Source organism: Tachypleus tridentatus, chromosome 12, assembly GCF_004210375.1.
Source record: "Tachypleus tridentatus isolate NWPU-2018 chromosome 12, ASM421037v1, whole genome shotgun sequence".
NCBI classification, from domain to species: Eukaryota; Metazoa; Arthropoda; class Merostomata; order Xiphosura; family Limulidae; genus Tachypleus; species Tachypleus tridentatus.
The window spans coordinates 17,420,755-17,447,248 of record NC_134836.1 but is presented as its reverse complement, the minus strand read 5'-3'; the positions used below and the strand labels follow the sequence as shown (position 1 = coordinate 17,447,248).

The window sequence follows — 26,494 nt, the reverse complement described above, 5'->3', positions numbered from 1 at the left end:
CATATTAACTAATGTATATTTGGTTTACTTTGTTTTGAATTTCACACAAAGCTGCACGAGAGCTATCTACACTAGTCGTTCCTAATTTAGCGCTGATAGTCTAGGAGAAGGAAACTGGTGAACATCAACACAACTAACGCTTGGGGTACCAACAAATAGTGAGAGTGACCATCACATACAAAACGACGACCATGTTCGTTGATGGGGATTTGATCCCACAACCCGCATATTTCTAGTCGATAATGTATATTTCCACATTTCTTCTCTATTCATTATTTCTTTTTGGTCGAAAAATATGATAAACTTACTTAATAGTAACGGTTACTTTTAGTATATTCTATTTTACAAAAAAGTGCCCGAACTTACGTTTATATGAAAGTATGCATAAATGTTATATTAGTTTAAAGGGTGGTTTAAACCAGTTCTAAGGAAACCATGGTTAAAGAAATGTAATTTTGTATCGGCTAGCAAATCATGGAAGCTCATAAGGCCAACGTGCTTTTCTAATACCGTATTAATTTTGACCTGTAAAGACACTCTGAGACAAACACTTCAAATTTCGTGATAAATATTACCATTAACTTTCAAACTTGTACGTGCGCTTGTTTTATGCAAGTAAATGAGTTCACCCAGTTTTTTCTTACTAAGTACAGAGTGCCGGGCTTGATAGTGTTTACATGTTGCACTTTGAGACGTGTGGTGTGACCGTCAAATCCCACTATTTTATTAGAATAGCTTTTCTCCTAGTTTATCAGTTCAAATATAGGGTGGGTGACGCAGAGAGTGTGTCACTAATAACACAGAACAGTATTTAAATTTGGATATTGACATGGTTAACCGAAGATTAAATTCAAAGGTTTCTTTTGAACAGGTAGTTTTAGTTTTTAACTTATAAACTTTTCGTTTCTGAATAAAAGTGTTTCAAAAATAAATCAAAGTTATAGTTAGAATTTCTTTAACATTTCTGTGGATAGAGCTAATACTATTTTTTCACAAACTATGATGTTCCTTAAGCATTTTGAAGCACAGATTTATTCATATTTACTGGAAATTAAATAATTTTATTGTTGCCAGTTATAAGCTTCATAGTTTTGCTGAATATTTTAAAGCTCTTCAAAATTATTTTGTCTACACGTTAATTTTTAACTAATTATTTAAAGATTTGTTTTTGCTTTTTAAACTTTCGCGCAAAGCCACACTTGGGCTATTTGCGCTAGTTGTCCTTATTTAATTTTATTCAAGGGAAGGCAGCTAGTCATCACCACCCACTGTAAACTCTTGGGCTACTCTTTTACCAACGAATAGCGGGATTGATCGAAACATTATAACGTACCCACCGTCGAAAGGACGAGCATATTTGGTATGATAGAGATTCGAACCCGAGACCCTCAGATCGCTCTAACTACTTGGCCATGCTGGGCCGAATTATTTAAATAAATAACAAACAACTATGTTTTTATTTGTCGTTATGAAAAAATTTTATTTCAATACAACATTACATCATTGGATTAGTTATTAGTTTCCCTAATTACTTTGCTATTTCCATTTCTTTTTTTTAAATCTTATTATCTTATCACTGTTGTGAACTTTATTTAATCTTGTCGTGTAGAGTATGCAGGCGTAGGGATAATATTTCTTACGTATGGTTATCTAATATGATGAACTCTTCAAGGTCAGTAAGTTTTTAAAACTAAAGTTTTAGAGTATTCACGGTTCTAGACACATGTTTTGGCCCTGTAGTGGCACAGATGTATGTCTGCAGGCTCACAATGCTAGAAACTGGGTTTCGATACCCGTGGTGGGCAGAGCACAGATAGCCTATTTTGCAGCTTTGTGCTTGCTTCCCATCAAACAAGTGTTTTGTTTTAACAATGGCGGACTGTTCAAAAAAGTTGGCTTATTCCTTTCGCACAAGGTGTCTGTTGTTGTGGATCATTTCATGTTAACTTCACAAGTACTTTCTCTCGGTAATGATAGCTTTATAACAGAGGTTGATAACCAAAGGTTTACAACAGGACTGTTGATACCTAGAGGGTGCAACATCTCTCAGTTATTCCGTAATGGAATGACCTTGGGCCATATTAAAAAACACAAAACGTAATATTGTGTTCAGAATATTTATTTTCTCTTCTTTTTGTGCAATCAATGACTAGGTATGTCATCATTAATATTGTTGTAAAAACCTTTAGCTTAAAATAAAATCTGTTTTGTAATCACAACTTCTGTAGGCCGTAATGTAGCAAACTCACACATTGTTTCATGAAGTTATAAGTATGAGGGTAATTATGACAATGAAATGACCAACATGACATGAATTTTGGACTTGAGTTTTGACGTTGTTCTACATATTGAGAGTTGGTAACTTCATCAGATTTAAACGGACAGTTGAGTATTTTTATTTTCCAACAATATTTAATAAATTAGTTACTTTTATGCTTTCTTTAAGGACTTTCATCAACAATACTGGTTATTATGTTTATTATAACTAATTTTAATTGTTATTATAAAATTATTTCACATTGTCAACTTAGTTTATGGATATAGGACTAACCTAAATCTATTAAGCTACTGAGTCAAATACAAGGTTTTATAGTTCTTTAATATATCTACTTTTAGTTATTTCTATGCTTATCATATTATTATACAGATTATTATATATTATATTATTTTTACTATAATGATTATTCTGCACTGTCAACTTAGTATATGGATTTAGTAATAGCCTAGTCACAATATCTTGCAAGAACTTCATGAAAATAATGTTAGCAGCAGGTGTACCCAACTGATGAAACAAGGTATTCCAATTATTATAAGTAAGATAGTTTGAAGACTGTATTTTATAAGTTACGCTGATTGTAATTGTTGGGTATATTTTCCGTTCTGATCTATTTAAATAGCTTGTTTTGATCGAACATTATTTATACTTAATATTCCCCGCTGGTACAGCGGTAAGTCTTCGGATTTACAACGCTAAAAATCAGGGGTTCGATGACTCAGCAGATGGCCCAATGTGGCTTTACTATAAGAAAAAAAAACACACACACATTTATACTAAATAAAAATTTATATGTACATATATATATATAATTGTTATTTGATGAGCTATACTTTTAATATTTGTAATCAAGATTACTAGTTTTCACGTACGACAAATCATGAGCATATATAAGCAGACAGTTGGAGATAGCTATTATATCTTTTTTTTAGTTTGTTCGTGAGTCCTCCTACTGAAAAGAGCCAAAATATTTCGCTGTATTGGGTTTCGTTTTTGTCAATTTCAAAATAAAGCAGTCACAGCTTTGAAAGTCTTTAATCTATTGTAAAAGTACTCATTTTCTAATCATAAACGTAGTATAACTAACCCTTACATCATGCATAACAGTTTTTTTACATTTAAATTATAAGATATTTTTAGTGCACTCATTAAAAATGGCTTAATCTACATATTTTTCCCCTGGAAGGAATTAGTGTTTTTATCATCAATATACATGACTAATATGACTTTCCTTTGCTCTTTCCCATTTTCAAGTTATAGTAAGTAGCATCCTATGAATGAACGTACACGAAGTGTGATTTAAGTGTTTCATAGCGGGAGAATGCTTAAGATTATCTGGTTTTAACCTGGAAAAATAAATGACGACAACAAGACGTGTAAGTACGAGGTAGAATTATTTGAAGGTTTAACCATGCAACTCCTCACCTTAGGTGTGAATGAATGTTTTGATTTAAAACAATTGAAGTATTAAAGGTCACTGTATATTTTTGTACAGCTAAAAGTCGTTTGTTTGATGACTTTTGAAGATGAGAAAATCAAAGAGTGGTCAAAACTACGAAAGAAAGAAGGACATCACAAACACCTGTTATTATTGCACAAAAATATACAGAATAAATACACAACTCATGTAATAAACTGTGGATTAGCTAGTTGTGTGTGCAAAACATTATCGTATGTCAAATTATGTAAGTGAAACTATACTGGTGTGAATATCTTTTCATAACCTTTAGTTAAATAGAACAGGTATGAGTTTATTTGTAGTTTGTTAACATCAGTTAAAGTAACTATTTTTGCATATGTATGTGTAGAAAAGAAAAAGACAACAGTAACTTGGTTAAGAAACTGAACAAAAATAGCTGAATGCTGCGTTGTGCAAAAATAGCTCATAAATAATTTGAAAGAAACGTCTAGAACTTTCTTGTAATTATTATTATATGACATTCTTTTAGCCGTAAAACGTTTTCAACTAATATAATGATATAAAACTTTATATATAAACCTCTCATGCACATAAAGAATTCACCGCTTATGCAGTATGCTTATATGAGTATATATACATGTATGTGTGTATATATATATATAAGTATAAAGAATTCGAAAAGGCTCAAAATATTCTTTAAGAACGTAATAAATTGTGTTCTTGAAGGTCGGCTCTTCAGATGATATTATCTTTAGCGATATCGCCAGAGGAAATAACGTGCACAGCGTATGTTTCGGATTTTACTGCGGGGAAATGCTATAGGTTATCCGTCGTTTGCACCTGGAAATGTTTACGCGAATTTTGATTGTTTAATTTATTATGCATCTATAGATTAAGATTACTTACTTGCTAGTATGTTTTATATACTAGCTATTTTAGTTGATGTTAACTCACTCAAAAAATGTTTATGAGACCGGACGCTGTCTGTGTCACACGTCATCCGGTATGGAAAAAATCAAACAAACGAAACTAAGTCTGAGAAAGGAACACATTCTACGAAGAAGTTCGAAACAGCTGATAAAGGACTCTTTGTGAAACTGATACACTAGAAATGAAGGCTGTGAGGCGAATTTTGTTTAAAACTATAAAGTTATGTCCGAATGTCTTGGAAGTTGTATTCATATTAGCATGCTAATTCTGGCATGATGTTATTTCGGCATTATAAAAGTTTTATTCTCACACAAGTTTATTAAATATTCAGTTTATAGCTATCAAATAACAGTTACGCACACTGATTAACCGCTCTCCTATATTAAGAAAGTACATCTTTAAAATTATAAAAGTGTTTTTAACTTTGATTTGTACGAACTTACTTTTTATGATAATTATAACTGTTAAGAGTTTTTGTAAATCATGTTAAAACATGTCTGATTATATTTAAATCTTACCTCCATTTAAAGTTTTTTCTTTGTAAGGTTTCGCTGATACGTATCAATACAAATATTTCCTTAAGATGCGTTATGACTGATTGAGATTTTGGTGTCATTGGCTCTAAAAATCACAGCTGAGCCACCGAGGGCTATAGATGCCAAGAAAAACAGGTTTATTATAGAATGATAAAAAAGGAAATAGAAATATAACCTATTTACTTTAAAAAATCAGCTTTGCGCTTTACATTAGTATCTACATTAATCTTTACGTGTCTGCACTTATCATTTCATTACGTTTTGTTTTATACAGTTTGATGCTTGAGTTATATTATAACTTAAATATTATTTTATGTAGTTTAATGCTTAAGTTGTATTATAACGTAAATATTTTAAGGAGTCATGTTACCTGTTACTTATAGAGATTATTAACAACGCTTTAACCACTAACGTTAAGTAAATGTAGAGGTTAAAAAATATATTGCTTTAGTTAACCCTAATGAATTGAAAGATTTACGACGCTAAACATTATGTTAGGCCTAATTAGCGACTACACATCAATTTGTTAGCTAAATACATTATCTAGTAGAAGTTTCCGACATGTCTACTTGCTTCGTGAGTGTTTCAGTTAAAACACTGAGCATCGATTCGAAAACTGTGAATAAAAAGAAAGTTTATTTTCACTAAAGTATTGTTTCTAGCTTCCACCAAATGAAAAATGAAAACAGTTGTTTTATAATCAGAACTTATGAAGTATGATATCTAAATGATCTTATGGAATTATTGTATTATTTTTTGTTTTAAGATATGCTATTTATAAAAAGTATCTATGTCTACCGCAGTATGTATAAGGTTATTTATTCATTGTTGCTATATGGTTAAATACACGGATGTGTTTAGGACAACAAAATAATTGTAAAAGAGATTTTTGAGTGATTAAATTAGCAAAAAGTACACAACCAAGTAAAGTGATACTAATTACATTTTAAAACTAATTTAGATTTTAAATAGAAAAGATTTTTTCTATTCTTACTTTCGTTAGCAAATTTATACTGTTTGATTTATTTTTACGGATCACAATTCTATGAATAACCAACAATCCTTACTTTCCGTTAAAAATTATTTATTGTTTCCTTTTTAATACGTGTATAAGCGTTGTGGATGTTCTAGATTAGACGTGTACATTACAGATTTACTAGCTTTCTCAGTTTTTATAGTTATTTTTGTAATATAGGCAACGAACAAACTTAGCCTGGGGAACGGTAAAGAGTAAATATTATTTCTCTTAAAAGGATATAATTGCTAACACTAACGATATGTAACTGACAAAATGCTTTTCTTTTTAAGTTTAAATCATGATGCAGCAGTATAAATATCGGCTCTTAAGATTACTTCAGGCTCATGAAATTAACAGAATCTATAATTCACAATCTTTAAATATCAGGTTCTTATTGCAGTTTAATGCATAATAAGTGATGTGGTATTTTACATCTACTGTAATATTTGTGTTTCTTAAGGACCATCAACAATGTGGTATTCCACATTTACTGTAATACTTTTGTTTCTAATAGCAATCAGTACTGTGGTATTTCACATCTACTGTAATATTTGTGTTTCTTAAGGACCATTAACAATGCAGTATTCCACGTTTACTCTAATATTTGTGTTTCTAATAGCCATCACAAGTATGGTTTTGAACTTCTACTGTAACATCTGTGTTCCTTAATGATCATCAACAGTGTTCTTATAGTTAATGGTACACAGTTTCAAACAAAACGAGCATTAAACAGTTGGGCCTGGCATGGCCAAGCGTATTAAGGCGTGCGACTCGTAATCTGAGGGTCGCGGGTTCGCATCCCCGTCGCGCCAAACATGCTCGCCCTTTCAGCCGTGAGGGCGCTATAATGTGACGGTCAATCCCACTATTCGTTGGTAAAAGAGTAGCCCAAGAGTTGGCGGTGGGTGGTGATGACTAGCTGCCTTCTCTCTAGTCTTACACTACTAAATTAGAGACGGCTAGCACAGATAGTCCTCGAGTAGCTTTGTGCGAAATTCAAAAAAACAAACAATTAAACTGTTGACTCAAAAACGAGAATTGTAGTGTTGTCTCGATTACAAGCGAAAGAATTTCCTCTCATTAAACATTAAAAAATATTCTTAATCATATTGCATTATTCCTAGTAATTTAACCGTATGAAGTGTTTTTACAAATAAACTTGGAACAATTACAACGGAAATGAAGTTCTGTAAAACTTTGTCCATGTTTGTTTTGAAACAAGCAATTTCTTATAATTTTTATTCTGTTAAATAATTATCAGCGGAGGCGCTAGTTCACTGAGGATCCTATAGAGAAAAAATTTTACCTTTCATCTACTATCTAGAAAGTAATAATTGTAATATTTCCACTGAACAAAACACCAGATGGTTAGGGCGCTCGACTCGTAATCTGAGGATCGCAGTTTCAAATCTCTGTCACACCAAACATGTTTGCCCTTTCAACCGTGGGGGCGTTATAATGTGACGGTAATTCCCACTATTCGTTGGTAAAAGAGTAGCCCAAGCGTTAGTGGTGATGACTAGTTGCCTTCCCTCGTCTCTTACACTGCCAAATTAGGGACGGCTAGCGCAGATAGCTCTCTTGTAGCTTTGCGCGAAATTCGAAACAGACCAAAAAGACAACAACACAACACATACTGATACACTCATTAAAATTCATTTTTGCTTGCATACTGACACTATTCTAATTAGCAAATGATCAGCGCAAGCGCACTAAACAAATGTATAACTGAAAAGTGTCTTGCTGCCACAATTTTTAAACGTTCATCTGTTACTGGGTGATGTATTTTTGGATTATTTTCATTGAAAATATTTTCTTTTCAAACGAGTACTAAGTTTGAAAACAAGCAAATTCAAAGTTGTGGTGAAAAAAAAAATTGTGAATCAGGGTCTTTTAACTTATCGGAGCAGTAAGCAATAATTTGGCCTGGTTCCACTTGTTACAGTATTACTGTGGATAATCTAGTGTGATAAGATGAGCTCCAGATCGGCGTTTGAGACTCACGGAGTCAAACTAGTCAAAGCAGGCTCTTCATTGAAGTAAATAATACACGACCTGTTTGCCTATTCTTAAACTTACAATTCTAAAATTCGGTATTATATTCGCAACGGTAGAGAGATTTGAAATAACTTATTTTGTAACCTTTCGCTAAAATCTCCCAAAAAGAAAAACAAGCTATTACCTAAAAATATCAAAAGAACAATATTTCATTGATTTTTTCGTTAGATGTAAATAAAATCCAAGGAAAATAATTTTGATAATTATTTATGATATGATAATAAAAATCAAATTATTCGTATTGTTGTTTTAGACCTAAGGTTTTACTCGGCTAATTGCTGTTTAGATATTTGAGAAAAGCTAAGAAAACTGTAAACTCTGAAAACAGAAACTGGAATAGACATTGTCGTAGCAATTTTTTGTATGTTATATTAAAAGCCAGCGTTTTATAAATTGAGATTATTGTTCAGCACAAAGAATCTAAGATGAAAAGGCTGAATACTTTAATTACATCAAAACGAGTTTGGAGACTCGTCACTTTGTTACAGACTTTGATGCCACACCTGAATCGGTCTGGCATGGCCAGGTGGCACTCGACTCGTAATCCGAGGGTCGCGTGTTCGAATCCCAGTCGTACTAAAATTGCTCGCCCTTTCAGTCGTGAAGGCGTTATAAGTAACGGTCAATTCCACTATTCGTTAGTAAAAGAGTAACTCAAGAGTCGGCAGTGGGTGGTGATGACTAGCTGCCTTCTTTCTAGTCTTACACTGCTAAATTAGGAACGGCTAGCGCAGATAGTCCTTGTGTAGCTTTGCTCGAATTTAAGGAAAGAAACAAATAAACACACCCGAACTCAGGCACTATCTAGCGACCATGGTTCTTGACAAGAACACATTTTCAATTCCAAAAGTCTTTGTCGTAAGGCTGCCAAGCACTAATCATACCAATCTTTCCTGCGTGCTTTTCATGCTCGAAGTATTTGTTAGTTGATCGGGTGGGGGAGCATGACTAGCAGCATGATCTTCTTAAACCTATACTTTGGTCACCAGATGGTGATTCTTCTTGATCATGTTGTTCATCATTGCTTGGAATGCGTGGAGATTTTATGCCACTGATATTTTTTGTGTTCGTGTATTTTCACTTTTTACAAGTAACCGCACTTTGCTTACAGCTTAGGTACGACTTGTTGGAGATCTATTTCTGAATGGTCCTGTTTTATTATGTTAATTCATATTTCTTTGTTTTTCAGTGCAACTAAATACTTTGGATATTTCCGTCTTGTAAATGATAAAATTTCGATTTGAATACATACTTTTAACCTGAATATATAACATTTTGTGTTGAAACTCTTATCAGCCCTCGTTATGCTGTGATGGTACACGTTCATTAAACTAAAATACTTTTAGAAACCACTGCAATAGAGATTTAGTGTCTGAAAGTATGCAACACAAGTGAACAGTTTTAGGACATTCTGTGTGTATGTCGTTTTTATTTGGTGCCCCACTAGGATAGCGATAAGACTACGGACTTACAACTTAAAAATCAGAAGTTCGATTCCCCTCGGTGGACACAGCAGAAAGCCCGTGTCTCTGCTATAACAGAAACACACACACGTTTCTGTTTCATTTAGCTTAAAATTTTACCACAAACAAATATCCTTTTGCTATAATGGTTTCAATACATTGTGTTTTCTGAAAATGAGTGACAGAGACAGTAACAATCAATATTTTAATATCATTTAATCTACTCACGAGACATAGTGAGAAATAAAGTAAATGAAAATCGTTTTTTTGCCTATTATTTTGATCAAATTAAAAAAGTAATAATTTTTCGTATCTAAAACAGATTTACCATAATATCAAGTTTAACTCAATTCTGTATGAAATATCACGACTCACGAAATCTGCATTATCGCATTTATCAATTTTTTTGTCATTTTCTGGGTTATTTTTAAATCAATATGAAAAGTAACATCGTAGAAATACATCATCGTGAGATTCTGTTTTTATCGATTTCTGTATTATGTTAAACAGAATACGAGTGTCGTAAGACACAACAACACTAGTAATGCAGTTGTAAAAGTAGCAACCCTGGCATAAAAGCATACATTATATAGTTGAAAACTTAAGTGATTTTTATAAGCGGAAATAAAAACAAGTACACTTATTAGAAACTGATGTTACTTGATATATGTCTACCGCCACAGAATGTAAGAATATGTTTTTAAAAATTTAAAGCCAATTATATTTGATATGAAAAAGTACAGAAATCTTAAAGATTGCGCGCACGGAAAAAACAAAACAAAACATGGTCAACATATGCGAAGCAACCAGAAACGGTCAGCTTCACTGAGAGGCGGGCCAGGCGTGGCTCAATAATATTGTGCTAGATTGTGAGCCAGCTATTTCATGTTTCGCATTATGTTCCGGCAAGTTTGTCTTCTTATTCTGATGCCGTAGATGTGTTATAAGAGTGAAGAGATGAGAGTAGCATAAGAGTTAGTGGTAGGTAAAGTAGAAAATAGGTAGCTAATCAAATCTATAAGTTAAATATTAGGGAAGACTAGCATAGACAGTCCCTGTACAGATTTGCATGAATATGTGAAATAAAAAAACAAACTATAACATGACACTCTCACCAAGTTATACTGTATGATTGAAATAGAAATATGCAGATATAATTTTAATTATCAGTACTTAGAATATCAATCCTTTTTCTAGCTTATAATATTCCACTATGATTATTAATTGGCTTCAGTTATTTTTGGCATATCATTAATTATTTTATTTGTGATTTGTTTATTTGTTGTAAAGCATAAAGCTACACAATGTGCAAGTTCTATTCTTCCCACAGAAATACCGAAAGCCAATTAGCTGCCTTCCCTCTAGTCTTACACTGCTAAATTAGGAACGGTTAGCAGAGATAGCTCTCGAGTAGTTTTACGCGAAATTCAAAAGAAACAAACAAACAAATTGACTTACTCCTTTTCATAGTGGCACATTGGTATGTATATCTGCGGACGTACATCAATCACTGTAACGGATTTACTGTTATGTATTTATTTTAATATCTATGTTTGTTTCAATTTAAAATGTATCTAGAAATACGTGTAACTTATATTGTTAAATGCGTACTGCGAAAGTCCCGCCTATTCTCTAAATTTGCAGGAGATATTTGTGTAAGAATCAACATTGTATGTATCTATGTAAATACCAGTATTGTTGAGCTAACTGATATTTCAAGAACCTCACTTAAAATTTATAAATCGACACACCAGGTGACAGTTTAATATTGTTGGTTTGCTACAGCCAGTATAATATAAATCTTGGAAGTTATAATCGTGATAAACGCTGATTAATCGGAAAATTACAGATATTTGACCAGAATAGCTTATAGATTTTGGACATTACGAACCGTTCAACTTCATAGAAATAGCTTCTGACATTAGTATTTCTGTGAAGACATTGTATAACTTCAATTGTGAGAATCTTACATGAGCTCAGACAAAAGTGAAGCTAGCTAACATTCCTGCCAAGTGAAGTGTACCTATGTGTCAACGTAGAATTATTTCTTTGTCCGTGAACCGTCGATAAAAAGTTCAGTTTAAGACCAGATACAAGACTTAGTATTGTTTGTTGGAAAATCTCATGAATTCGATACATTTTGTCATTCAATTAACTTCTAAATTGAAATTAACGGCTATTTGAAATCGTAATACGTATAGTACGTAACATTATAAATCGAAAATTCGTCCGAGTTAAATTATAATACGTAATATAATAAACCGGAGATAAATTATAATATGAAATGTCGCTAGAAACCGGATTTCGATACCTGTGGTGAGCAGAACACAAATAGTTCTTTCGGTAGCTTTTGTTTAATAATAAACAACGAATTACCACTGAATCACTAGGGAATGGTTAATTACTTTTTTGTACGATATTCATCATGGACTTATAAATATACATAGATATGTATGAAAATGAGAAAGTTATTTATTACTATTGTTATGCCATATAATGTTTTTCAGTAAACCTTTTTTTTTGGTAATGGACTTTTCCGTAAAACAAGAAAGATTTAAATACATCTCATTTTTCCGTTTGCATTCTTTTATTTCCACTGTTTATGAGGTATCAAAGTAAAATTATCATTGACCTGTCAGTATGATAGGACTAATTTATTTCAGTTTTAAACTTCGATAACTGAATTGTTCACGAGGTTGCTTTATATGTGTACATACATTTTCTAAGACAGAAAGATGAGTGAATTATTTCTTTGATACTTGATAAGGCCCGGCATAGCCACGTGGCCAAGGTGCTCGACTCGTAATTTGGAGGTCGCGGGTTCGAATGCCCGTCACATCAAACATGCTCGTCCTTTAAGTCATAGGGAGATGTTATATTGTGGTGGTCAATCCCACTGTTATTCGCTGGTAAAAGAGTAGTCCAAGAGTTGGCGGTAGGTGGTGGTGACTAGCTGCCTTCCTTCTAGTCTTACACTGCTAAATTAGGGACGGTTAGCAAAGGTAGCTCTCGTGCAGCTTTACGTGAAACTTCAGAACAAACCAACAATAAATACTTGATGAGCTCAAGGCCCTCTGGTGTAGAATGTTGCTTCCAGTACATATGCAATTTTAGGTTGATGGTACGTCTCTCAGTTAATAACATTTTTTCTACATATCATATGTTTTAATAAACTCTTATGTTTTGTATTATCACGTATTAACTTTACCTCGGTGTGAAAGGGTTTATTTCTGTATCTCCCCCTCCTCTTACGCTGTAGTAGTAATGCTTTGAACATTTTATCGACATTGTGGCTTGAAGTACAGTAACTGCTTGAGCGAATGCAAATCAAGCGATACGTTGTGACCATAGACTTAAAATGTTTAACACCTATCAATTAATATTTGAAAGATGACTGCATATTATTGTACAACTAAAAGTCACTAGTCAAATAAGCTGTCACGTTGAACCAAAGTTTTATCTCAGTTATTGATACTGAGAATCATTTGAATAACGACGAAGAAAAGACCAGGACTAATTCAAGTCACAGAAATATAACTTTATATTGACTATGTTAAAAACCTTTACTGTAGTTTTAAAACTAACATTAATCCAAGTGACATATAGTTGGAGGTAAGTTAATAATGTCTGGGTTAAAACCATTATATGTAGTGTTGAAACTATGATAAATTTCAATCACAAAAATGTAGTTTATTATTGCCTATGTTTAAAAACCTTTTCGGTAGTTTCAAAACTAGGATTAATTCTAGTCACACGTTGTTGGGTGTAAGTTGGTTAATTAGATTTTTGTTAAAAGCCTTGTCTCTGATATTGAAATTAATATACATTAAAACAATAATACGAATTTCAATGAAATTAATTTAGAGGATATACTAAGAGTAGTCTGACAAGATTATATTAATTAGTAGGGTATTTTTACTGTTAACCTCAATTATACTTCAGGACTTCGAAGCCGCTTGTTGATATAGTCACACAACAAAGCAAAATATTTATTCTTTAAGTGTTTATAAATTGTAAAGAATTATAATTATATTTCTAAGGCTTAACTAATTTAACTGTAATGGCAAATGTTGAAATTGGCTATTACATATGCATAATATTAAACACCAAATAAACAATTTTTAAGTTATGGAAGATAAAACAAAGTATAATGTTTGCTATTGAACATTCACATAGTTGTCAAGCTAGCAGAATAAAGCATCTAGTTCATATTTTAGACAACTCGAGATGAACTTACTCCCCCAACAAAAGGAAAGAGAATAAAGCTAACGATCTAACAATTTTAGTTCATACTTATTAATTTAATTCTCGACATCCAGTTTGTAAAAACGAAATTTATTGTCAAGAAACGTAAACTTTATAAAGATGTACCTTAAAAAATACACTATATGAATGTTATAGCGTTACTGAGTTACGAGCCGTGGGGTTCACAGTTCTCACTGCATACCGTATTAACGTTGAAGACTTACAAAACTGGTATGTCTGCTTAAAATGATTGCAATCGTTTTTTGGGGGGGATCGTTGACCAAATTACTTGTTTTACATTGGTAGTAAATGCTCGTTTTTATAAAGCAATCGTGACTTGATTATCAAAATATGATTGTTAACGGAATTGAAATACGTAGCATTTTAAAAATGACTAGGGTATACAAATATAAAAATATCCAAGAAGAATTTTTTATTGTCTATTCTATAATTTAAACTTTTAGATATTTCTTAATCATAACGATGAAATGACGGTCTATAAGAAAGTAAAGATAAGCTTAAATGAATCTATATTAGGGTGGCACACAGAAATTAACAAAATGAGTATGCGATGAGTGAGACACTTTAAAGCTCTCTGTTTTCAGCCAACGCTGAGTACCAGGACTGATTAGATAAGTTCAAGCTAAAGCATCTTATACTAGCAGTCCTGAACTGGTCATAAAGAAACGAAAACAGCATTCATTCCATATGCTAGTCAGGAGCTCGTTCATACATGTATCAGTGTAATATTGTGCTATCTGTACGACCATTACTTCTGTTACTGTTGCTGTGTTTTAGTGTCAACCAGCAGTGCTATTATAAAGCGACCGATGTTGGCTTATTTTGAAGTGGCAGCTCTTATATCATGACTATCAGACTATTAAGTTTGATCTGGAGCTCTCCTTGTCCAGGAGAAACGAAAACTGTAAGAATAAAGAAATTCTGAAAATTCTCTTGACATTTCGAAAGATCAATTTATTTGTGTACTTTATTTGATAATTATCATTAGTTTCCTTTCAAGGCAAGCTACCTACACAGACAATAATCAATAATTAACATATAAATTATTTCAGGTAATTAAATATATCGATCTACAGAGGAGCATGCAATGCCAGAAAACGAAAACTTAGAACGAAACAGAAAATAGTATAGAAATACGCACTTTACAAGAGAAGATGTGATTGACATCATGGGCCATGTGGATAAGGCCACAACCACGTACGACAAGGATTGTATGAATTATGTATATTATTAGTTAGTTAGTTAGTTATCACCATTAGATTCCATCAAGGAACATAGGGCCGCAATCGCTTGCAGATTCTTCAACAGGTATTTAAGTGAGTAGGTTGTTAGCCCACTGCACCGAGCCGTCCCTAATTTAGCAGTGTAAGACTAGAGGGAATGCAGCTAGTCATCACCACCCACCGCCAACTCTTGGGCTACTCTTTTACCAACGAATAGTGGGATTGACCGTAACATTATAACGCCCCCACGGGTGGGAGGGCGAGCATGTTTAGCGCGACACGGGCGCGAAACCGCGACCCTCGGATTACAAGTTGCACGCCTTACGCGCTTGGCCATGCCGGGCCGTGTATATTATTATTTACTTGTAAATCATGGACACATTTTTCCCCTGTTTCCATCTATTGTCCTTAGAGGATTATTAAGCAGGTCTCACGAAATTAGTGTACACAACGATATAATAAGTGGTTTATAGTTTATTATTAGAACTGTGTTACAGAATGAATTAACTAAACATATACCTAAAAGTACGCGTCAATCTTTCTCCATTTAACATTTTCTAATTACTGTTTGTCTGATTCGATTTTCTAAGGATATACTTTACTGATATTTCATTGAAAGATACGTAACAGATAATAGTAAACGCAAGAAACCCTTCTATTCGCTGTACTACAATTTGTATATTTGCTTGGAAATCAGTACGTGAAATCAAGATCTTCGTTCTGTAGATAGATAAAGATTCCCTGATCGGACGGACTCCCCGCAGACACTAGGGTCAGGACCTCGTTTACGTGAAAACTTCTTTTACAAATTACATGCAGCAGAAATATGTAGCTTGGCTGCCCCTGGGGTGGCGCATGCATAGACAGTCTTTCCAAAGAGTCGAAGAGGCGGTACTTCTGGTTTTAGTATTCCGTGCACGTTCACAGGAGGTGTCTTACAAAAGGGGTGCTTTCTCCTACACTGTGATTTTATTATATGCCAACATATTCTGTGCCTTGCTTTTGGCTGTATACTACCCTATTACTCGAACCACACGTGGCGCCCGAGAAATTAGAGGATTCTTTTAATGTGCTAAGAGTGACAAAAACATTTGAGGGAAGGCAAAGATTATAAAATCATAATTAAAAGAGTAGTAAAAAGATTATTATTTATTCCTGCAAGGTAAGACTAAGTGCTTTTAATAGTTATGTCTGTTACGAGTTTATCTTAATTTTACTCAGCAAATTGTGTCACAATATCTCTATAAATTTCTACCACATTTCCTTCTATTGTAAACATTTTGATTTACAACAAAATTACCACTCATTTATAATGTTTATGTGTGAATGACAGATAATTTTATTTGATCCATCACGAAGATGAAGGAAACCCGTTTCTGACACTAACAATTTGGCCCTTTTCCTGTACTTCTTAAATTTTCCTCTGAAGCGAATTAAGTATTTTGACTGTATATATATATAATTTACAATACTGAATTTCTTCTAAAGTTATAGATAAAATTCTTTTAAATGTGTTTCTGTGTTAGTTAAATCAGTTTCTGTTAAGGAAATGAATTATTTTAATTCATCGTTTTAAATTCTGTTGGTGTACGAAGATTGACATGTCGTTAAAAGAACAAAGCATTGGTCACAACAAATATGTTCGCTCTTTCAGTCGTGGGAGCCTTATAAGGTTAAGACTAATCGTACTATTCGTTGGTAAAAGAGTAGCCCAAGAGTTGGCCGTGGGTTATGTTGACTAGCTGCCTTTCCTCTAGTCTTATATTGCTAAATTAGGAAGAGCTAGCGCAGATAACCCTTGTGTAGTTTAGGGTGAAATTCAAAATAAACCAAATTCGTCCGACTACGTTTTCCATTACTTGTGTAACTACGTTTCCAATTACCTATGAGTGAAAGAAAAGAAAAATATATTAAAATATGCCAACCAAATTACATCTGCCTTACTCTGTGCCGAAGAGGGGTTTTGCTCAATATCAAAGCTCATCAGGCCGGCTGGTATAAGATATAAATAATAGTGTTACAGGTATAATGTATATCATAAATTTTCATATACAATAACTGATTAGAATGTGAACCAAATTAGGCAAGAGGCTTATAATTATTATCCACTTTTATTTAAATCATTTACAAACCAGACTTTTATATAGTAATTAATAACTTAACATTATTTTATATAAGAGCTGTTTATTTGTTATTATTTAATTTAATTTAACTTTACTTTTCATTCACGCTTGCTAGTCGTGGGAGCGTTATAAGGTGATGGCCAGTCCGATTATTCGTTGGTAAAAGAGTAGCCCAAGAGTTGGCGATGGGTGGTGATAACTAACTGCCTTCTTTCTAGTCTTTCACTGCTAATGTAGGGACGGCTAGCGCATACAGCCCTCGTGTAGCTTTGCGCAAAATTAAAAAACAAACAAAAGCGAACCAACAAGGTAGTTCTCTTGTTCCCGGAGCGGTCATGTAACCACAGCGTCATCGGAAAGAAAACCCTATTAATAATTCTAAGAATCCACAAGTGAAAGCAAAATAGGGTATGTCAACCCACGACGTATTTCATATCCAGTGCCAACGAAGCTTTTCTGTTAATAAAAGGCGTAATCAAGCTGTATGGGATAGGATAGATATACCACTGGTACGGTGATATATATATATATTATTAACTATTCATGCACAACAATTAATGTAACCTACGCATATTTTTTTGCAAATTTTGTTTGTATCGCGAACCAAATTTTGAGGTCCCTATGAAATATGACTATTTAATTCTCGCTTGAACATAATAAAAGAACAAAAATCAGGCTTATATCTATTTTGAATATTCGTGCAGGCTATATACACAAGGGCTATCTGTGTTATCCATCCCTAATTTTTAACTGATGGAAGAGATACGTCTAATCAGTATCATCCACCGCTAACTCTTAGGCTACCCTAATCGAATAATAGGATTTGACCATCCTCTTATAACGTACTTACGGCTCCAAAGAATGAGACACAATTTTGCGGCAACATGAACCATGGATCTTCGGATTTATAGTTCGTTACGCTAAAAATATTAGGAAACGTTCGACACATGGGCTTATGAATCGTAAAAAACTGTGAAATATTTATTCTTTCATTAACTAATTTACAGATCGCAACATTCATAAATCCTAATTAAAAGTGATTCAGCTCACACCTATAATTTGTCGGCAAATATTAATGGAGTTTTAAATCCATTTAATAATATAAGTTACATTTAGTTATACGAATATTTTTGTGACATTGCACCAAATGTGTTAATGTTTATTACGCAGTGGACCTACTGTTTGTTTATTTTGAATTTCTCGCTAAGCTATACGAGGGTTATCTGCGCTTGCCGTTCCTAATTTAGCAGTGAAAGACTAGAGGGAAGGTAGCTAGTTATCACCACCCCCAACTCTTTGGCTATTATCTTACCAAAGAATAGCGGGATTAACCGTAACATTAAAAGTCCTCCATAGTTGAAAGAGCTAATATATTTGATTGGATAGGGATTCGAACTCTCGACCCGCAGGGCTAGCAATCTAACCACCTGGCCATGTCAGTTAATGTGGAGCTCTTGTTTAACTGTAATATCATTTTCAACAGAATATTCATTATGGTTTGTGGCTCACTCAAAATGTCCAATAATGTGATATTAATGTCAACTTTTATAATTAAAATCTGAGAGATAGATTTTGTGAGTTGAAAATGTGCTCATCATCTTACGTAGTTCATTTTTTTATTGAAATGTAGTTTCTCTCACTTTCTTTAACATATTTCTGATTACGAATTGGGAAGACATTTAAAGTATTTTTCAAGACTGAACAAAAAAAATATAGAAATGTATAGTCCATATAATAACTTTTACCTGTAAATGGGTTTCAACAGTATTTTACTGGTTTCTTTTCTGAATGGTATGTGGGTGTATAGAAATCAGTAATTCGAAAGCTTTACAATATAATTTAATTGTAAATAGGGCAATTTTTAATAAACACTTTAAAACAGTAATGACTAAATTAATATAAATATAAATATTAGAAGAATGGTTAAATAATATAAATTATATTTTTTCTATTACCAGTACATGCTACAACTACAAATTTTACTGAGGAGAATAAGAACTGGCAAAAATTAGTTTTGATTATTCAGTCTCTTTGTAATGGTTTTGATTTATGTACATATAATTTGTTGTTTTACTTTAATTAACATAAATTTATCTGTGATTATGTTTAATGTAGTTGGTTATATTGGAATAGCGTTGTGTTGTTGACTATTATTCATAGAGTTGTGCTGGTTTAATTTGAAAGAATTATCTCCCCCAGTGACTTTGTTTTAATTATGTAGGTTTGTAATGCTAGAAATCGAGTTTTGATACTCGTGGTGGGCACAACACAAATATTCCATGGTGTGCTTTTGCGCTTAACAACAAACAAAAAACTATCACTGAAAAAGCATTGAAAGTATTGAAGTATTCGAAACTTTGTATGCTATTTTTCAAAACAATCTTTTTTCTAGTAGCAACGGCTATGAAACCGATTTTCGGTTTAAGTTTCTAGGATGACACGATCGTTTTGGTAATAACTTTACTGGTAGGATAGTTCTTCATTTTTGTTTTTCTTATTACTGAATTTAATTTTCTTTTATTTCTAGAGAAATCGACAACTACACTTTTCTGCTTAAAAATATTGAAAATAACCAGAGGTTGAAATTTTGTGAAGCAACGTGTTTATGAATATGAAATGTAGTACTAAAGTAGTAGCTCTAAAAAACTATGGTTAGCATGTGAACTTTCATTTAATGATTATAGTCTTAATTAGTTTATGTTAATTTAGACGGTGTAGTTAAAAGAAGCCATATACTATAATAGGAAGCAACCAGATGGTTTAGTGGTGACTTCACCTTTTTCTTAGGTCGTAATTTAACAGGGATATGAAATAAAAAAAAAAAGAGATTTATATGCAGTGCTATGTTTAAAATGCATTGTAATGTTTATGAGATGACAACAATAAAGTGTAGAAGGGGATCATTCTTAAAGTCTTAAAACTGACAGAATTGTTACAAATCTACGTTAAAAAAACATTCATATGCTCTACATATTCACACAAGAGGTTCAGACTTAAGCCAAACAGAAGAGTCACAAAATTTTGTCAGATGAATTACCGTGAAGTGTTCATTGTTTGTCTCCTGACTGGGGTAGATATTCAAGAACCTTCTGTAATAAAATGAAAAAAGAAAACCCTGTTTTGCGGACCTTACTTGGCTCTGTATGTGACTTGAGAAGATATATTAGTATCCATGGACTTGGTGGGTCTTGTTTGGTTGTCGAGGCGTAATGAACTCTCTGCAGCTCTTTCTGTGTTAATCACTATCATTAACCTACAAAAGATTCTTTTTGTTCGTAAACCACGAGGAAGAATTTCTTGAGTTATTTCCTTACTTGGCTCTAGCCTGTCTGGTAGTGATGGCTTTATGTTGAACTGCTGGTTGTGTTATTTGGTCTTTCTACAGTGAGAAAGAGATTCGTGAAGGAAAGAAACAGAGAACACGCATAGCTGGGTTGTTTCTTCGGTGAGGCGAAACTCAACGAGGTTAAGAAATCCTCATTAGGCTGAAACACTACATGCCTGACAAGTTTGTACGTCACGCACAGAGCCCAACTTTGGTCGGAATGTAATAGACGCCACCCACAGAAGGACAGTTTTGTTTCCCACCCCAATCTTACACGTTTGTAGTTAGCTCTAATGATGAACTTAGTTTTTCCCCAAGTTGAGGTGTCGTGCCCTTTTACCATTTAATTCTCCCAACATGCTACAGCTGGGACTGGGTGTCCATTTACAGGGACTAGAAACTAATAGTTTCTGAACACGACAGCTTCCCAAATCACCTAAGCTCGTGCGTGTAATAACTCCAGTCTAGTAACGACGATGTATAAATTTTGGAACATATAAACTTTTATTGTGATATTCCAGAAAACAAAAGTTTTCGACACTAGACTAAATTACATGCGAGTTTTAGACTGTAAATTTTAAATCGATCAAACATCGTAACAACTTGGAGCGCTCCCTGCTTCATCTTTGTGAATGTAATGTGTTTCATATAAAAAATATTCTTCAAAATTGAGTTTTCTATAGGTATAATTTAATATATGCGTCCAAAGTTTTGTTATTGAGAATAAGATATTTGGAGACTGTTATTAGACAGTATATATGTATATATATATGATAATTTCAAACAAAATCACCCAACCTATGACTTCATGAAGGTAGAGTTTTTTTATAAAAAAGTATAATCTATACTAACGATCCACATATTTACTGAGAGGTTGCACTTTTACCTTCTGCCCTGAGTTACGTCTGGATGTATGTTACATATAGTCAACAGAAAAGTAATTCGAAAAACGTAAGAGTGAACGTATTTTTTTTTTTCGGTGGAAATTTCTTTAAGGTAACTTGTACAGTTCTATACTTTATAGGTTGAAGACATTTTGGAAGCGTTTTCTGATGAGAAAATTTATATGTAATAAAACTCTACTTCCTCTGTCGTACTGTCTAGAGTTTCAACCGAACAAACTGTATCGTTTGCTATTAAACCTAGCTACGTTTACTATTACGTTTGCTATTAAACCTAGCTACGTTTACTTAGAGTAAAAAAAAAGGGAAATTAATAATCTCGAGTCGATCGAACTTATAGAAATATCGACCCAGGGAAATATTGGCTTTGGAAAGAATTGGGAATAAAAACAGAGTATTAGTCAAGTTCGAAATAATTACATGTTTTACTGAGAAGCTCGCATCACAATGTGATAATATGAGTAACATAAATACATTGCTGTTCTTACATCCCGAGTTACTATTAAATGTAACCTTTACAAATTATACTCTCATTAGTATTTACTATACACTTCTTTGTCTCTGTGTTTTCATGCGGTATATCTTGATGTTGTGGTTTTTGGCCAGTAATCTAATACCATATATGTTTATGTGGAAGGTTTGAGATAAAAATGTTTAGATGTAACACCTCTCCAGCTGCTGCGTTAAAATGGTTTCGGTGATCACTATCGGCCTCTTCTGCCAACACGCAACAAATGAGCAATTTGTCATTAGTTGAATAGCTTCTTACTGAAGTGATATCTACTGTTCACTTTCTTTCTACTCAGAACATTGGTTTCAAAGTGAAGGAGTGGCTAATGAAGCTTTACATATGGCAGTAACGATCAAACTTGTGATGAGTGAAAAGTGGGAGACTGTATACGGTGCCTGAGATTAATTGAGACTTAAAACGAATAGGGGAAAAAAAGAGAAAAACCTTACACTAACATTACCATCCCGGATATTGTGTTATAACATTTTTTTCCTCTTAGTCTATGGTTTGAGAACATTCTAAAGGGAGTCTGCGGCGCTGAAGATCCAGCTCCCATATCATACTTCAAAACAATAAAAGAAATGACACTATGTTCGACTAAATGAAAATAGTGTTTTGTATAAAAATTTAGCTGTCGTATATAATTATTTACAGTGTTGCTATTATGCTTTGTTTGTTTGTAGTGAAATACAAAGCTACGTAATGGGCTAACTGTGCTCTGCCCATCAGGGATATCAAAACCCGGTTTATAGCGTTGTAAGTTTACAGACATTCAGCTGTGCCTCTGGGGGTAACCTGCTGTTATTCATGTAGAGTCATCTTTCGCATATAGACGTATCTGAGGATTTAGGACAGCGAAACTGTATTTTGTTTACAAAGGGGTCCATAAGAAGATAAAGGTCGAAAATTCCTGGTGTAAATGTAAATTGACTGAATGTTTTGAACATACATAACTGTTCTTTTTTAAATCATATCGCCACCTGGTGTTGACAATGTAGCTGGGTTTGAATATACTCCCCATTTAGTCTATTCATTATAAAATTCCGTAAGATTCCTCACATTTATTTTGTTATCTAACTATGTGTCCATATGTTACTTCAACAGCAACTTATATTACAATTTTTGAAGTCAGACGATTTTTAAAGTATCAGTGTCAAAAACCTTTCTTTATAGTTATCCAAACGATTTCGCATTAATTGTTTTTTCAGTTATACCTACGTAAAGGTAGCTATTAAAACCATATAGAATATTTCGATTTCCAGTACTAAATATCCAGATGTTTAAACATTTCAATATATGTATAGAAAAAGACCCAAACCTAACTGCAATAAACGTTATAGTTTTAAACGAGTCAATATTTATTTCTAACTGATAGAGCATGACTCATTGGTTAGCACGTCGGACCTTAGAGCTAAAATCTTATGGTTCACGTCCCCTTACCAAAAAAAAATAAATCCAACACACACTTTAACGCTGCCTCCTAACGTGCTTTGAAAATAGAAGTTTGAAAGATTACGAAGCAAAAATGGTATTCAGTGACACTCTCACCTATATCTTTATCAGTTTGACTATTTTCAGTCTATAATAAGTAGGATTTAACTGAAATTATCGTTCTTAGAAAGTACGAGAAATTTTATGGCATGTGAATAATTCTTTTGGCAAAAAAAAAACAACACATAGTTTTAAAATCAACTTTACTATTCCATGAATAATTTTACACTTGTGTATACAGAATTTAGTGCTAGAAATTCAAAGTGTTATTTACATTTGTATATATACATAATTTAATGCTAAAAATCAAGTGTTATATATTGGCTGCGTTTTAATAATAACCTCCTAATGTAACCCAACTCTGCAAGATTTCACTGTTACACTGGTGGCACGTTCGAATGTTTCTTCCTTCTTGGTTAGTCGAGCGGTAATGTTCAACAGGTTTTCTCTTTACTTGTTATCTTGCTAACATATACTCGCTCAGGAGACAGAGTTGTGTTAATATCTTTCATAACAACTTTTGTCTGAAGCAATTCAAGATTGTTGAGGGAATTGTTGGAAGTATGACACATTAAATATATCTTACAATGTTTTGGAGTTGTAGTTTAACGACTTCAGTATCATGTTGTTGGAATTTATCATTATTGGATAAATTTGCATGTAACTGCTACATTTATAGATAAACTTATCTCCCTGTGCCTAGTTTATTTTAGATTCAGAAATAAAAACACGTTTTTTTTTTTTTTAGTATTTCATCACTTATTTGAGATTTGAAACTGGTAAACTTTGGAGAAGTTTAAATGGGAATGCACATTTCGTTTCTCATGATTGTAAAATTTCCAAACTTACATGTGGTTAATGTCATAGTTTTTAATTTCTAAAACTAAGTTATATCGTGTTTCTACGTATAAGTACCAATGGGAGTTAAAATATTTCCCTGATCCCTATTAGTTGGGGTTATATTACATCATAACTAATCATATTAGAAAATATGATACTTGATTGACACTGAGAAGTCTAAAATGGCATCTGAAGCAAGTATCGAGTGCTGAATATAGTGTTCGCATATTCAGTTCCTGGTTTTATTGGGTTAAGTTTATCCAGGTCTTTCAACTCCATCTTACAGCGCTTGTTAAAATTAAGGACGGCTAGAGCAGATAGCTCTTGAGTAATTTGGGTGAAGATTTGAAAACAAAACAAACAAGTAATCTTCATCCTTTAACGTGAAAGTTTGTAGTTTTCATTGTTTTAACATCACTACAAAGTTTTCAGTTTATTGTGAAATGTTCAGAAAATTTTACATTTTAATAATTTTATTGTTTAAGATATGAAACTTAACACACGCACTTTAACACTTTTCATTTCTAGTGCACCAGAAACAACAAACATTTAAGTGATTCTGTGACTATTTGAGCTTGTAACTTAGACAGTTTTGTGTAGTTTTAAAGGTTTAATGTGCAGTTGGAAATGAAACTTTTTTCAGTTTCATTTTTGCATGTTTTTTAAGGCAGGGGAGCTACAGAACCACATGTTTCCTCTATAAACGTGCGTCACATTTTATTAGTAATAGAGAATGCTACGATATTATGTAAATTTTAATATCATTTAATAAAAAATTTATAAAGTTTCATGAATGTTTAATATAAATATATACAGTCTTACTAATATTTACGTTATGCACACAAATCGACTTTTGCATCCCCCAAAAAATCGAAAACAAATTTGTAAAAACGTGAAATAATTCTCAGCACCGTTCGAGGCGCATTAAAAAGTGGTATACAGTTTAACCTCTAGTTTGTGTAGTTCTGAAAATTCTCTAAAATATTTTTGATGCGTTTATACAAGGGAAAATTAGAATATTAAGTTCATACACATAAACAGTGGTGTGAGAAATTGAATTGATACTTTTTAATGAAATGTTTTCCCTCGAATAAATCCTTAGCTATGCTGACAACTCACATATTTAGACAGAACGAATAATTCGATCTGTTACGAAAAAAATGGTGATTAAAAACATTTTATCAACATAAATTCCCGGAACTAAAATCTTCAGTGAAGATTAATATTGGATCTTTGGTATCGATTAAGTACACAGGTAATGAGCCATCATTGGAGACCTAATTAAATCAGCGGCGTAATTTGTTGTCCCTAACTCTAGTTACCAAATTAGCATTGGTCCACAGAACCTGATGGGCGTAGCACTTTGGACGATTACATCTTTTGTTCTTGTTTCCAATAGAACAAGTAATACGTTGTTGCGAACAATAGATCCAACTTATTGAAACAGTTAATTAAATTCTTAAGCAGAATTACTTCTCGGGTAATACTAACGTGTTTACTGTATTCACATTGAATTAAGACTAAGACATTGCTTTTCACGATAGTTTCAACAAACTTTGAAATTTTCATCATTTCTAAACGAACTACCCCAAATTAATTGAATGAAAAAATTTAACTGACTCCAATAATTATGCGTATGAAACACTTTTTCAGTGACAGCATGAAAATATTTTAATGTGTGAAGCTCCACAAAACTTATTTTCTTCTATTGTAACACAGAAATAATTAGCACTTGCAGTCAGTTTTCTTTGTGTGTGATTTGGAAATGCTGTTTGAATTACATTCAGTGAGCCTTCTTTTTCAACACTTGGGAAGTATGTGTGACATATAATGTATTCCGGGAAAATAACTAGCTCAGACAATTCTCATAATCAACTTCTTTTTCTTTTGACCAGTACAGATATACGTATGTACTATGGGGTACGAAATATTACGCTGTTGAATTTGATGTTACTTAGACAGTTTCATGTTCTGGCTTAAGCAAGTTATGTAGATAAACGTCGTTAACTTAATGTAAATATTTATTTTCTTGTTTATTTCACGACCTTCATTCAAAACGCAACACTATCGGTATGTAGTCGTCTCTCATTTTAAACTGCTAGAGTAAAGGACT

At 33.0% G+C, this 26,494-nt stretch overlaps 1 protein-coding gene and 1 long non-coding RNA gene across 4 annotated transcripts in view; one reads left to right on the top strand and one right to left on the bottom strand.

Moving 5' to 3' along the window:
• The window catches only part of LOC143235012 (uncharacterized), a 68,240-nt gene that overhangs the window by 20,998 nt on the left and 20,748 nt on the right, over positions 1 to 26,494 (top strand). The window contains exon 1 of one of the 2 annotated variants that reach the window (XM_076472715.1): positions 16,201 to 16,351. The exons of the other annotated variant lie outside the window; for it this stretch is intronic. The gene's annotated coding sequence lies outside the window, so the exon portion shown is untranslated. Of the gene's footprint in view, positions 1 to 16,200; positions 16,352 to 26,494 lie in introns of those variants that run through there. 2 annotated transcript variants of the gene reach the window in all.
• Positions 1,454 to 23,717, bottom strand: LOC143235015 (uncharacterized). Of its 2 annotated transcripts, none has more exons than XR_013018889.1 (3): positions 20,350 to 23,717; positions 5,144 to 5,274; positions 1,454 to 3,019 (listed from the first exon to the last, which is right to left on the bottom strand). It is a non-coding gene; the product is annotated as an uncharacterized LOC143235015 (long non-coding RNA). The 2 variants fall into 2 exon arrangements; XR_013018890.1 differs by having other exon boundaries at positions 20,446 to 23,717.